Below are 15210 nucleotides of genomic sequence, written 5' to 3' on the forward strand. Positions count from 1 at the left end.
ATCAGTCATCTGTTATGTTTGACTTGATTGTTATTTGAGATTGTAGTAAATACTGAGCATGAGCTGGGATGCAGATTGTAATTGCTCATCTTTCCAATGATAAATGTATAGATACTACTAACATGTGCCCTGTTTGTTGTTCCTAACTCACTAATTTACTGCAGTAGTCTAATAGTGCATCTTTCTTGTCATAATGTCTAAATGATGTGGGAGAATATTTAAATTTAATTTGGGGTGCTTTTGCTTTTGTTTTTTCTAATAATAAAACTACTCTCTTCAGCCTGGTGAAGATGAAATTTTCTTCTGTCCTTGTATACAACTATGGGTTTGTTTACATGGCTTCTCCTTCCCTTTTCTGCCTAGGCTTTCTCACCTGCAGTTTTCAGCAGAAAAGTAACAAACCTTTGAAAGGCTAAACCTCAACACAACTGTGACCCTCAGTCAATATTTCCTATTTCCCAATTCTTAAAATCTCTTTGTCCTGGGCACTCAGTATGGCCTTTTTCCTCGAAGCTCTTTGGCTGTCTTGAATGCTTATAGCATAAAAGGTAAGCCCTGATCTGTTTTCAACTCTCTGCCAAGATGCAGGCTGCTGGAAGGGAGGTAGGACTGCTACTGGAGACCTGGCAGCCTTTCTAGGAAGCAAAATTATTGAAATAATGGTAATGTGGAGAAGCATGCAAGTCTGGGTGGTGAACTCATTTATGCAAGTACTTGCAGTTTCCTGTCAGGACTTTACAATTAAAGGCTATGCTCTCTTCTTATTTCTGTCCTTAATCCTCAATCCTTACCACACTACTTCAACTTCTTTTACATTGTAATCTTCTGTGTTTTCTTCCTCTCTTCTCCTTTCTGTGACTTTCTGTGCAGGACGGATAACCTGTCATACACTGCCAGCTTGCTTAGGGACCCGAGCAGTGATAATGATCGAGTAGAAATTGTGGGTGCCCGGTAGGCAGACATGTCGTGCTTCTGTGTGCCCTCTGCAGGCAAAGCTGCTTCCCAAACCTTCAAACTTGGGGAAAAGGCTTGTTGTGGTTTATGCATGTCACCACCTTGTTGTGGTTTATGCATGTCACCGCTTTGTTGTGGTTTATGCATTGATGAAGAAAGGCTTCCATCTCAGCCCACTTAAGCCACTGCAGAGCTGGAATTGTTGCTTTGGCAGCAGATGTGCTGGCAGGGTTCTTACAGCTCCATAAGATGTGCCTCTTCTAGAACAGATTTCTGCATCTTTGTGCAATAAAAACTATGCTTTAAATTGCTCTAGTGCAAGTCATGCACCCATGTAGGTGTGTTTTCAGACATAGGTATTTATATCTATGCCTCGTGAATGGCCTCCTGGGGAGCAGGGACACGAGAGGAAGGAAACTGGGCTGATAAAACATGCTCCTGCTTCAAAAAAAACAAACCCTGTCTTCCTTTCACAGAGAAGGATATTAACTTTTCCTGATTGGCCTAAAGGGAATAAACAAGTCTGTCCATGTCCTGATCTTTTACTAATCTCAGATTATTTAGAAAAGTTGTAACTTTTTGTTGGTTTTCTTTTTCTTTTCCTGGGGTGAGGGTGTTTGGGTCTGCACTTCAGACCTGTTCTCCCAGCAGTCAGGGACCTACAGCTGGTGGGTGGGGCAAGTGCTCAGGTAATTACCAAACAGGTGCTTGGTAACTGCTAACAGCAGCTGAGGTGAGAAGTTGGCTTGTGCCTGCCTCAGGGCTTGACGACTGTGGTGAGAGAAGGGATAGGGAATGGAGTGGAAAATATTAGTTACAAAAGCAGGTATAGGTGGATTTCTGAGGTGTAGGTGGGTTTTAAGTGGTTTAGGTACTGCATTTCACGGACTTTATCACAATTTATGAAGAATTGAACACTTAACTATGAGATAGGACTATTTAGCTGCTATTCTAAATGCTGCGTTTACTAACATGTAATGTTAGTTTCTTTGTATTTTGCTCAGAAGCTGTCTCAAAAACAGGAAAGTCCAATAATAGTCTTCATAAACACAAGTTAATACCTTACTTTTTGTTAAAAACAGAAGCTGAAAGGGCCAATGGATCTTGCATTCAGTAATGCACACATTTTAAAAGAAGCGGATCTCTCCTGTTCCCGTGGCTGGCTTGTCTCTTCATGCCAGAAAACTTTTCTGGGAGCATTTCCTTGCTGCTCCTCTATCTCTATCCCCTTGGAATCTGATGCTAATACTTTATTTTTCTTAAATTAGAAAATTTTTAATTTCTGTAGGCCCTTTCATTTTGTAGTTTGCACCTGTCACTTGGGGGAAAAAATTCTGATAAGGTTTTTTCTTGTAGGCCTCTCAAATTGCACCCATTGCATTTAGCTGCAAAATTCTAAGTCACGCTAACATGATGCCTGAAAGGGACACTGGTAGAGTGTTAAAAAAAAAAAAAAAAAAAAATAGCTGCTATCAACTATTCTTAGTTCCTGACAGTCCAGTATTTCCCTTACCCAAGGACTCTTCATGTTTCTTTCTCTTTTTCTTGCAGCTCTCAGTTCTGTGCTGACTGAGAAACAGAAATACAAAGTGAGGGTATCCAGAGTTAATAGAAATGATGAGAATTAGGGGGCAATTTGACCATACGCTGATCTGTATGATTGCCCTCCTCTGTGGAAGTTTGTAGTGGAGTGATTGCAATCATTTCTGCTGCTCAGTGTTTTTAGTGTTAACATAGCTACCCAGGGAGCCTGACAGGTTTTACGACTCTCTTTGGAACTGAAAGAAAAAGAGAAGAAAACGTGTCTGTGATGTTTTCCTATAGCAGTTCCACATGCTATTGGAGGCAGGTAACAACTAGATTTCACACCTAGTAGCTACTTGTAGTTGTGAGAGCCTGTAGAAAGGTGATTTCTACTGCTGCTGTGGTAATTCTTCCTATACAATTAAAAAAACCCCAACAATTTCCTAATTGCTTCCAGCTGTTAGTTGTTTACATAAGTGTTTGTATTTGTACCCCTGTTCTTGGATGTTTTAATTCTGCAGTCAAGATACCCAAAAGGTACAAGAGCTGTATACAAGCAAGGGTGTGTTTGGACGGTGGTCTGGGACAGAAGGTATTCTCCTCCATAGTTAAAACTGGCCAAATTTCAGCTTTTTAATTGACAGGCATTTTTACCTGGAAAAATACAGTTTAGAGGTTGGAAATCCCCATAGGACATAATGTAAATGTGTAGCATATTTTACAAGCTCACTTTGCGAACTGGTTGCAATTTAGTGTTGCCTCCTGAGGTGTGTCAAGTTGTGGGTGTCTTAAAAAAGAAGAGAAATAGGAATTTATGAGACAGGAAACAGAACTCCAGAACTTTTCACTACACCAGGTCCTGTACTGAAGTGGCTGCTGTGAAAAATGCAGCCAGGACCATGAAACCTAGCAGTCCCAGGTTTCACAAACCTAGCTGTACAGCAACAGCTTAACTTCAGTGTGTTTGAGCCAGCGCTGTTGGCAGCACTATCTCTGCGTCCTGGGACATTTCCTGGTTCCTGTGCCTTGACACTGCTTTCACCTGGGGCTGGGGAAGGAGTTTGGGTCTCTGAACTGGCTGGTGGTGAAAAGCAGGTTCATTTTTGTGAGATGAGGTCATGGCGTGCACATGTCTCTGTGGCTTAGTGCCCTTTGTGAGCTTCTTACTTGAACTAGAATTTGTGGAGTATTTAAACCTTGCTGATCTTCTGGGGTTTTTTTTTTGGGTATTATTAAGAGAAATGAGTTGTTGAAGTCCCTGAAATGTTCCCTTTTCATCCTTATGCAAGATAGTGAGGAATAGACTCTTTTCATCCCTTAAGTAACTTTTTGCTTTATTATTGCACAGCAGTGAGATAGGATTAATGTAGGTTGCAAGTAGGAACAGAATATTAAATAAGACAACAATAAGCACAGGAGCAAAAGATAAAAAATGTCTCAGGAATTAACCTAGTAGTTTGAGAATTCATGAGTATATACAATGCTTGTAAGGATGCTTAGATCTATTTCTCCTTTCTGATACAGAATGTGTTTTCAATTATTTTGCATACAGGACTCCCTGGGGATGTACGAACTGGAAGAATTTCAAGTGTGCAGCTTCAGGAATGAGGTAATAAACTTTTGACTCAATTTGTCAACCTGAAAAAACTATTAAGTACCCCACAGCAATTACAAGTTCTAGCTACTAGCAGTGCAATAAAAACACAATTGCCCTTTTCCCCCTTAGCATTTTCTCTCTGGCCCTGTAAAATTTTTGTTTTGCACCTTGTTTCTTAGTTTGCTTTCCAAACCATTCCATGTCCTCAACAGATCTTGAGAACAGTCTCATGAGTAGATCTGAATAATCAGTTTTGAATATAGGAAATCAAATGAGGAATCACACTTCATAAGCTTGGGCTTCTGGACTGAAAACTTTAGATAATTCAAGTAGACATTGCTGAATGCTCAACCTGGTCTGGCAGGCTCCTGTCTCTGAAAGGTGGCAACTGAAACCTCTGTGTTTGCCCAGAAAGGCAAGTTAGGGGATAGCTAGTGAGAGGAATAGCAGATTTGTCTTTACAAACAAGCTGTGGGTCTGCTGGTAGATAAAACTAGCATTGGGAGATAAAAGAAACAATGGGAGGGATTCCACTGAATGATGAATGGAAAAAGAGATTTGCTTTTACAAATCAACTTTAGGTTTGCTGATAAACGAAATTAGACATTGAAAGATGAAAGAAACAATGGGGAAGAAAAACCCCTAAATACCATAAGAATTAAAAAATAAAAGGGAGGGTTATACATTAGAGGGAAATCTTTGGTGTCAGGTGTGTCAGGCAGTCTGTACCTCTCAAGTACCTCAGCCAATGGGGAAAGAGAGAAGGGAAATGGGGCCAGGAATTGAGGACAAAAAGGAGGCTGTGTCTTCCAGAAATTTGAGAGATCCCAGGGGAATGCCCCATGGCCTCTCCTTTTTGGCTTTCAAATAAAGCCAAAAAGGACTTGTCTGTCTCCTTTTTGGTCAGAAACCGCTGGTGTTTGAGGATTAATTTTCCTACCATGCTGCTGCAGACTTTGGAGACAATTGTGCATAAGAACGGGCACTAGGACCAGACCTGGGGCTGGCATGCTCTGCATTTCCAGGATGGCTCATGGACAGGGTAAGGTGGTACCGGTGCACTCCGGATCAAGCTGTGATTCTATGGATACTTCAGCAAGAGAAGGTTTTTTCAGGGTGATTCAACCTTCACCCTTGCTATGCTTGCTGTGACATTTGCATCTCTCTTTGGTAAAACTTCAGAAATCTTAATCCTCTCTGGCCCTGTGAAATGTTACAAACATCAGCAAAAGTCATCATAGTTTGCATGAAAAAATACAAAATTTTTGACATTTGGGAACTAGAAGGAACTAATTTCTATTGGTGATGATACCAAAGAGGGAAGGTTGGTGCCTTGGAGCCTATGTCTGCTACTCTTGACTGAAAAATACCTTTTGAGGTGGCACCCTATGGCCCTGGATGGCCAGAACCGAGGTCCAGGAGGCTAGACAGGGGTTTACTACTGACTCTTTGACCTTTTAAGCCAAATAAGAGTTATAAATTCTTAGAACTATGCATTTATAAAACAAAAGTATGCTGTATACTTGCGTGTGTGTGTGTGTGTGTGTGTGTGTGTGTGTGTGTGTGTGTGTCACACCTTGAACATACCACATTATAACAACACACTCTCCAAACATCCATTCTTTTTTATGACCATTATCCATTAGGAAATGCCATGTAAAACTTATTTCTTTGTTCAGAAGTACCTCACCTACTGACAACAATTAGAATTGCTTACGGGGCCTCAGTTGTAAATGCAAAACATTCAAAACTCAAACTAATTGGTTACATTAGAAAACACACTTTGCTTTCCTCAAGAGGTTGATTGAGAGCTGTTTCCTGAGCTATTCATGAAAACATCCTGGGGCTGTTTGCATCACGGGGATTTTCTTAGCAGCAAAAGAGGGAAAGTGCCCCATGTGTGGGAAAGTAATTCCCTCACAAAAGATGTGCTTGGGAGCTACTTAGGCCAAAAGAATTTAGTTTTAGTTCCATGGGCTGAAGAACTGCCCATCGTCTGCTTTATCAGAAGAAGAGTGTTGAGTCTTTGGCCCCTTTCAGAGCCTTAAATGACTAAAGCTGAAGGGATTTCCCCCAAAAAGCAAGGAGTGTTTTGAGGAGCGTGGCCATACCTGTCTGCAGAACTGACCATGGGCTAAGGGAAGGTCCTGCTGCCCAGAGCCAGCCCGAGGTGTCCCTAAGGATTTGTCACATCCTCTGCCTCCTCTGGCAGTGCTGCCACAGAGCACAGCAGGAGGGATTCCAGGGATTTGTCAGCACGGGGAGGCAGAGCATGAGCCCCTACTGATGTTTCCATCCAGGGCTGGCACTTTCAGGCCCACAATGACAAATTCTGCAGCTCTGGCTGCACAGTTGTTGTTGGCAGTGCTGTGACAGCCTCTGCCACCGAGCAAGAGCGTCTGCAGGGGCAGGATGGTGCAGAGATGCCTCTCAGAGAACGGAGAGAACACCTTCAAACAGCATCTGGCAGAGCTAATGAAGGGGTGGTAAATCCCTTTGAAGGGCATGGGTTATAAAAACCTCTCTCTGTGCAAAAAAGAGACCACAGGAGTGAAGAGGGAATGGGAAAGGGGAAAGGAAAGGTAAAAAAAAGAGGAAACGGGAAGAGAAAGGGAGAGGATAGAGTCCTTGGAATTCTGATTTTATCTAAAGAACATTTTCTCACAACACAGATGTTTGCTACAATAAATAGCACTTTCCCACAGGCTTTGGCTTTCTAGCTCTTGATAGTAACTGAACTGAGTGAGCTTTAAAAGAGGTAGGAAAAAAATTAGTAAAAAGTTTTCCTTGAAGACCATGTATCTGCCAGAGACTGAGGGCTATGGTTTATGGCTTTTGAACATTCACAGGAATGATTGAAGCATTAAAGCAATTAAACTGGGCTCTCAGAGTCCAGCATAGGTTGTACTGGTGAGGAGATTAAACAGAGATTCACATTGCACTGTGTGTTTTACAGTCTTGAAAACAGAGGCTTAGTAACAGTATTTCATGCACACACAATACCATAAAGAATGACAGCTCATGCCTTGTTGTCCTGGTATTTGCTGCAGCAGCCACCTTTCTTCCAAGTAAAGATGTGTTCAAAGGCTTTTTTCCTCGTTTTCTGTTAAAAACTGTTTCATATCAAAAAAGGATTAGACCCATATGTGGTCTTTTCTTCTTCTCAAGGAACAAGCTCAAATCTCCAGGCAAATGTAAAAGGCTTCAAGATTGTAGGAGTATGTAAATTACAGTGTTAATGAACCTGACTAGAATTCAGTTTTAACTTCTGAAGAATTAAAAACCCAACTGAGAATGACACAGCCTCACCTTTCCTCAGTGATATGTGAAAGGTCAGAACAAGAAGAGAGAATCTGACTTACTCTGCTGGTGCCTGCTGAAATCAACATGTACTGAGAAATTATTGTTGTTATTGAAATACCAGTTTAAATTACAGGAGAGTCTCTTGCCTTGGTGAGCTCTTGGCCCTCTGTGGTACACCTCACCTCAATGCAGACTTCAGGTGCTTTGTTGTTTTCCTTTTCTTCCTCCAAAACACCAAGAGATCAAAATTCTTGGTAAATGCCAGTGCCCCCATGAAAATGCTTCCTTCCTGGTGTGTGCTGTGAGATGGGATCAGAAATAGAGCAAAGCAAGCTCCAGCTTAGGAATAAAAGGGAAAAACTTTATTAACTTACAACTATAAAAGAAACACACAGAACTCAGGATGAAAACTTTCTAAAAACATTCCTCCTCCCCCCACAAAATTTCTAATGCATTCACCTCTCAGATCACCCACTCTCAGTCTACCACCACCCTTCAGATAATCAATTCTCAGTTTATCAAGGAGAGAGGAGTCCCTCTTGTACCACAGGCTTCTCCTGGAAACACAGTTGAAACCTCTTGCGTTTCCATGTCACACGTGGCACCACCCGGAGCTCATTTTGCCATCGTGACAGCTTCCTTCCATGCCCAGCGCTCTCACCACTGCGCATGGACCAGAGCTGCTTCTAGGGTTTTCTTTTTTGAAGGGTGCCTTGCCCAGTTCTAAAAAGAGCACAGTCTCTCACTTTTGGGACACCTGTCCCCCCCAAATTTCACCCCCTGGGGCCGAGGGGTCTCGAGAACAGAGATCATCTTCTTCTTCTTCTTCCCTGAAGATGGAGGGCACCACCACCCTCCTCACTCCTCATCGTCTCTGTTCACACACTCCTTCACATCCCATCACCGCACTCTCTTGGCTCTAAGCTGTTGCCTCCCCCCTAAATGCAGTCTCTGTGTCACAGGAAAAATGGTTCTGTCCATGGCAATACACAAAAAGTCCAGCCAAAGGCCACTCCATCACCTCCTCTCATCTAAGATTCTTTTCAGCTTCTCTTGTGGTCGATTTCCTCTTCCTCCACCCTTCCATCTTGCAGGGGCCTTCACCTCCCTTCTCTGTCCCAGGCCCGGCCTACTTCAACTCAGGCCTCATGGCTTCCCCTCCCCCACCCAGCTCGGAGCTGGGCAGGGGAGCTCTGATCTCTCCTTCCCTGACGGAACCCAAGAGAGAGCTTCTCTCTGGGAGTTCTCAGCTTTTAAGCCCCCTGTGTTCTCAGAGGCGTATCCATGTCCTCAGTGGCTCTACCGGGTACCAATATTCAAATATGAGTACCTATTAGTTTGACCACAACGTCCCAAAAAACTCACTTCCTCTCAAACCACAACATTCCTGCTTGGAAAGGGCTGGTGTGAGCAGCAGGAATTGTTGCCAGCTGGAACTTTTCCAAGAGCTGGACAAAAGAAGCATTTTGTGGAAGGCTACCAGCTGCCCTCGGTCAGCAACACGAGGTGTGAAGTCCCCTTTGAAAGCCATCCCTGCACCAGGACAGCCTGGCCTTCTCCAGAACCCAGAGCACCTTCCAGGCTTTTGGACTGGCCTTGTCCCTCACCCTGCAGAAGCAGGTTGGTCTTGGAACTCTCATATCCACAATTTCTGGCTGGATTGCTGTGTCTTACCACAGACAGCCCTGGAGGCAACAGTGCAGACTCTATCTGCAGTAAAAGGGGACTTTGTTCCAGCTTTTCCCTTGGACCAGCGTGCAGCAAGCCCACCTGGGCCCCATTCAGGTCAGCGTGAGCCGGTAGTCAGCTTCTGCTGGGAATGTAAAGCTTTTCCCTAATTTCCACAGGGAATAATGGAGCAAACCCAGCTGCACCAACCCCCAAATTTCACTCTAAAAATGACAATTTTCATTTCCTCTATTCAAGCCTTGAAGAAAACAAACTTTACTTGAGTGAGCTGGAGGCACAGTGCCCTCCAAGATCATTCTTGAGTAGGACAGTATTCCAGGGGAAGATTGGCAAACCCAGAGTTTACTGGTGCTTAGGAAGCCTTGCAAAACCTTCCCACGGGCGGTGCTCTGGCACCCTCCGGAGCTCCTGGAGCCCTCACTCACCTCAGGCACAGTTTGGACAGCAGGGGAGGGTTCCATCTGTGAGACGTGGGGACAGGAGGAGGGAAGACTTTGCAAACACTGCCACGAGGGCAGGGCTGTTTTCATTTATGGTGCCGAGAGGTAGTACATCATCTTCGATTTAATAGGAGGTGCGGAAGGGCAAAAATTCTCAGTGATGAGGAGAGAGTGTCTCCACTCACACAGCAAGGGAAGTGAAGGGGAAAGTGCAATCTGTATTTCATGGGAGGTGTTCAGTTTTTAACAAAATATTTTTGCCAAGACGTGCCGAGGCAGTGGTGATTCAGAGCATTTCATCAGACTCACAGAGTATCCCCACATCTGCTCGGCCACATTTTCTCTCTTTTCTTCCTTGTGAATGATTGCTCCTGACAGGGTTGCTCCTGCTTGGAGTTCTGCTCTCAGTGGAGTCCCGGAGTTTTCTCAGCAGGCCTCTGCAGCGAGTTCTGAGCCAAGGCGTGGCTCTGCTGCCAGCCCAAATCTGCCCTTCCCTTGCCCAGCCTGAGTGCAGGTGGGGCATGTGCTGGCCATGGCCGGAGATTTCCATGGCCAAAATCCTCCAGCATTTCCATCTGCTCATGGCTTTGGGTAGCACAAATCACACAACAGCCATCGCAGCTGACAAATGGCATTTCTTGCAGATTGCCACAGCCGCACTGCTGATCCACAAATCCACCAGAATCAATTTCAGTTGAAAAATGTCATTTATTACAAACTGCTACACCCATGCTGACAATACAGAACTAAACAGATCTCAATTTAGGGTAAAACCAGCAATTTATTAGATTATTACAACCTGTCTATGTAAAAATATACAAAAACCAAGTTCACTTAACCAAACTTGATTTATTGCTAGCCTCCACTATACGCAACTCACTATACACAAAGATCAATTAGGCGTTTAACAACTTAATTTATTACATATTACTACAAATGCAGACCCCATATAGAAATACAAAAATATCCATTCCCTCTCTAAATACCCCAACAAGAATTCAATAGTTATGCAACTATACATCTATAAACAGAATTTAATACATACATACATGAACATATATAAAAATAAATCTATAACAATCTAACGATGTAAATATAGATTAAATATTATAGATTATATAAAATATATATATAAATACTTCAACCACAACTATTTTTAAATATACAAATATTACTGTACCAGTCTAAATACCAATCCAACTGTATCCATACAAATATACAGCTATGCATCTGGAAACATATGTAAATATATTTAAATACAAATACATCAATATACAATTCAAAATATAAAAATAGGCATCTGTACCAATACAAATACCAATACACTAGTTTTAAAAGATATATACTGAAAACTACATTGATAAATATAAACACCTACAAAGCTGTACACATATGGAAAAATAACTAAACACAGATATTACAACATACATAAAAAAGTAGATACGTATTTACATAAATACGTAACTGCAAACCTGTATGTATATATCTATACGTACATAGAGAGTACATTCATAAAAATAACAAGATACATACAGAAATATACCAATACAAATAGCAAGCTACATATGAAAATATGCATGTAATTATCAGTAACTCCATGCTAGTCCATATATAATTAAACAGCACAAAAAGAAGAAGGATCCCAGCTGCCTCATCTTCAAAGCCTCTCCCTCGGTCTTCTCCTCCCGTGCAGAGCAGCTCTCCTGGACAGGGACAGCAGATGGGACATCTGGCAAGCAAAGGGAACACTGAGTGAGTACGGGAACGTTTCCCTTGGCAGCAGCTGCACTTCCATCAGGGAAGAGGAAATCTCAGAGCCTCCCCAGAAGGGTTGGAAAGAAAAAGCAGGCGAGCGGGCCAGGCTGTGGTGAGCGCAGCCGCGGCGGGACCGTCCCGCAGCCCCGGCAGCCAGGCACAGGCAGCACAGATGCCGGGCCCTGCCGGCACAGCTGCCTTGGCCAAGGACAGCCCCTGTGCCGGCCGGGGCAGCTGCGCTGAGCGGCCCCAGCACGGGCAGGGCCCGCTCCTGCCCCGCCGGGCAGTGCCCACGGCCACAGCCCACGCCACCCTCAGCCCCACCCTGCCTGCCCGGGCCTGTGGCCTCACCCAAGCTCTCTCCAGGGTGGCAGCAGCAGGTCCCCATTCCCTGCTCCTGCTGCTGGCCTTCAGCTTCTCTCTGCTGGCTCCCATCAGGCTCTGGCTGTCCTCAAGGTCTTCCATGCAGCTGGGGAAAAAGTGGAGGCTCTGGAATTGGTTCCAAGGCCTGGCAGAGCTGCAGTCCTGGAGCCCTCTGTGCTCCCTGCTGGCCCCCTCCATCCCCCTCAGCCCCGCCATGCTCTCACTGAAGCCCCAGCCCCCTTCCGTTTCTTCAGCCCCTCACAGTCCTCTCACCCCCCTCAGTCCCTTCTGACCCATCCCGTCCCCCTTAGACCTGCCAGCCCCTCAGCCTGTGCCACTTCCCTGTCACCTCAGTGCCACCATCAGCCTCGGCTGCCCCACAGCCCCCAGCCCCAGCAGCAGCTCAGGCTCCCCGTCCCTTCAGCGCCACCGCCCCCTCAGCCCCCTCAGCCCCCTCTGTCTCACCGTCCTTCAGCAGCTCCTCAGGGGACAGTGCCTGGGGCCAGCGGCAGCTCCCACCGCTCCAGGGACAGCCGGGGCTGGAAGCGCTGCTCTGGCCGGCCCGGCCGCCACCTCGGACCCAGCACAGGGAGAGGGGACACAGGGGGCACAGGGGGAAAAGCAAGAGGTGAGAAAGGCAGGTGAAGGGGGAAAGAGGTAAAAATGCAGCCTAGGCCTAGGCAAACCGCAACCTATTCATCTAAACATTCATATCCTTCTTACTCTATAACTATACTCATTTATAAATGAAACTTCATCTATATTTTTTTTTTGGACTCTACACAAAAAAATTTAAACTCTGAAAATCTATAAAGGTAAATTTATAATAAAATATATCACTTGTCTAACTGAATACATATCCCCATTTAACTCTACAGATCTATCAATATATGCACATATAAACAGAACACTCTAATCTGTAAACAGAACTATACCCTTTGATAAGTAGAATCATAGGAATCTATAAACATATTTACAAGCAGAGGAATTCTACCTGCCCGATGGTCACGGGCTCTCCTCTGTCTCCTCCTGCCACGCAGGGCAGCCCTCCTGGAGATGTTGGTCAGATGGCATCTGGGAAGCCAAGGGAACGCTCAGTCAATATTGGCCCTTGTGCACCTTTCCCTTGGACAGCAATTCTCCTTCTACCAGGGACTGTCAAAGATGGCCTGAAAGGCAGACTCTTACTTGGCAATTTGAAGCATGCCCTTAAAAGAACAGGGACCATTCCAAGTGTTCAAAAGCGTGTTTCAAAACACTGAAGGATCTCAATAAAGTCTCAGCACTCGCAGTGCAAAGGGCACCCACGAGAGCTTGAAACACACACAGAGCCCCAGGAGCCACAAAGAAGCCCAGCCTTGTTCTTTCTCTGTGCTGACAGACAGACCTCAGTCCTCACTGAAATGCCTGAAGCTGAGGGCTGCTGGGAGCTGAGTCATGAACCAGCTCCATTACCAGGGCCATCTACCAACTGCCCCCTGCAGCGAGCAGCAGCTGCTCCAACTCGACCGTCGGCTCTGGCAGGAAGGGCTGCGAGGGACAGAGCTCCCTACGAGGCCTGCAGGCTGCACCAGCTTGGCTAAGGAATGGATCCAAAGCGCTCCCTCTCTCCTCTTAGGTCTCCCTAATCAGGGCTCATTTAAGTTTCCATTCTGATACTGGACTGACTGTGATGTTTCACTTGGCTGGCCTCTGATGTTCTGCTCCTTGTTTTTCTGGTGGGTCAGCACCAATACCAGCAGACTGGTACTACACTGAGTCAGTGATCTGGACTTCTAGCCTGACTTTTTGCTCTTTTTTTCCCCTGTTCCTTCAAGAGTCGCTCAGCCTGGCCTGCCCTGTCAGCCAGCAGCAAATTTATCCACCGACTTCAGCACAAAGCTGGGACACCCAACTTGGTGACACAACTCCCCCAAGGTCGGCTTTATTCCCTGCTCTCTTGCCACGGCACAGGACTCAGTGCCAGAACCTCTGGAGAAGTGTGGAGGGCAGGGCTAAGGCAGCTTGTGCCAGTGCAGGATTTGAACTCAAGGCACCAGGAAGCACCAAGCCTGCTCAGAGCAGCCATCTCACACCTCTCTAAACCAGTGAGGGCTCTGTCCTTACCAGGCTCCTCGGGCTCCTGGGAACCGTTCCTGCAGCTCTCGGTGCCAGATGCAGCTTCCTCTGCTGCAGCTCTGTCCACAGGCTCCCCTCCTGAGGAATCGGGGGCAACACTGACATTGTCCTGAGCAGAAAAACAGAAAGAAAGGAACCCAAAGATCACTCACTATTTTCCTGGAAACACATCAGGGATACGATAACTCTCCTTCTCCACTCCCAAAAGACATGGAGCACGGAGGAGGGAACACTGCCCATACGGTTCACATGAGCAGCCTTTTAAACTCAGGATTCAGGTGGCCAAGGTGAAACTGAAGCTCTTACAAAATGACCTTTGAGACAAAACATGCGCACAGGAAACCAGAAGACACCAAGTGAGGGGATGTGCCCTCAAGCTCTGACCCTGGCTCATGCCAGAGCTGGGAGAAATCAGCCAGCAGAAAGCCAGGGGCTCTCCCTGCTGCCAGCAAGGACAGAGCTCGCTGCCAGCCCTGCCCAGGGCTGGGTGCTGCAAACCCCCACACAAAGCACACATTTCTGCTTGGGCGTCTCACCACCCCCGGCCAAGCGCTCACACAACCCAGCACGAGGTGGTGCTTTTTGGAGCCCTCTGCTGCTGCCCCATGGGTATGATCCAGGCAAACATTCATGCACCCAGGCCATTCCAAGGATCACATTTGTGATCACGGGCAAAAATCTGGACATTGGGACAGCGGGAAAAAACCCAACCAAAAAGACAGGAAAAGCCAGAAAACGAGGTAGTGTTTCTATTCCACCGAGGAAGTAAATGTCCACAATGAAACACCTGCAAATTACCTTTGGACACAAGGATATTCTCACTATGACCAGTTCCAGAATATTCATCTCTTCTGCGACAGCACAGCCATCAAAACCCCTCAAGATTCTAAAGATGGTTCTGAACCTGCAACATTTCCTTTTATTACGGAATAAAATGCTTCTGAAAACTGCTAAGTCTGACTTTACAGAAGACAAAAGTGATGCTACTTGAGAAAAAGGTATTGGTAAATCCAAAAAAATCCCTCTCCCCACCTTGAGTCTGCCCTGGCTCATAATCATAAATGTACTGCAGGCAATGGGTCAGCACGTGAATAAAAAGAGAGACATTCTTTGGCCAACACGTATAATAATCAGCAAAAGGACAGAGAGCTGCAGCTCCAGCCCCAGCCACGGCTCTGGGAGCACATACACGCACGGCAGGGCTCACACAGCAGCAGCTACAGCTGCAGTCCTGCCCTTGCCTGGCCTTGGCCTTCCCACCCAAAAGAGGCACAGCCCACACCTGCTGCTGGAACAGAGGCACCTCTGGCATGCCCCTCCCTGCACGGGACACTTGGCCTTCAGTGGCAATTCTGCAAACAATCTTCTCATCTTTCCCAGCAAGAAAAACCTCTTTTTCAATTCTTCTTCATTCCCTCTCTCAGAAATCTTTCTTCAGCAAAAAGAATAACTAAATCATGATGAAAT

General features: G+C 45.6%; 1 long non-coding RNA gene across 1 annotated transcript; it reads right to left on the bottom strand.

The window, feature by feature from the left end:
• Nucleotides 1-10195: 10195 nt before the first annotated feature.
• LOC132322235 (uncharacterized) lies at nt 10196-12576 on the bottom strand. The gene is made up of 3 exons (XR_009485053.1): nt 12091-12576; nt 11614-11731; nt 10196-11236 (listed from the first exon to the last, which is right to left on the bottom strand). It is a non-coding gene; the product is annotated as an uncharacterized LOC132322235 (long non-coding RNA).
• Nucleotides 12577-15210: the final 2634 nt, after the last annotated feature.

The sequence above is a fragment of the Haemorhous mexicanus genome, chromosome Z, assembly GCF_027477595.1.
Source record: "Haemorhous mexicanus isolate bHaeMex1 chromosome Z, bHaeMex1.pri, whole genome shotgun sequence".
NCBI lineage: Eukaryota > Metazoa > Chordata > Aves > Passeriformes > Fringillidae > Haemorhous > Haemorhous mexicanus.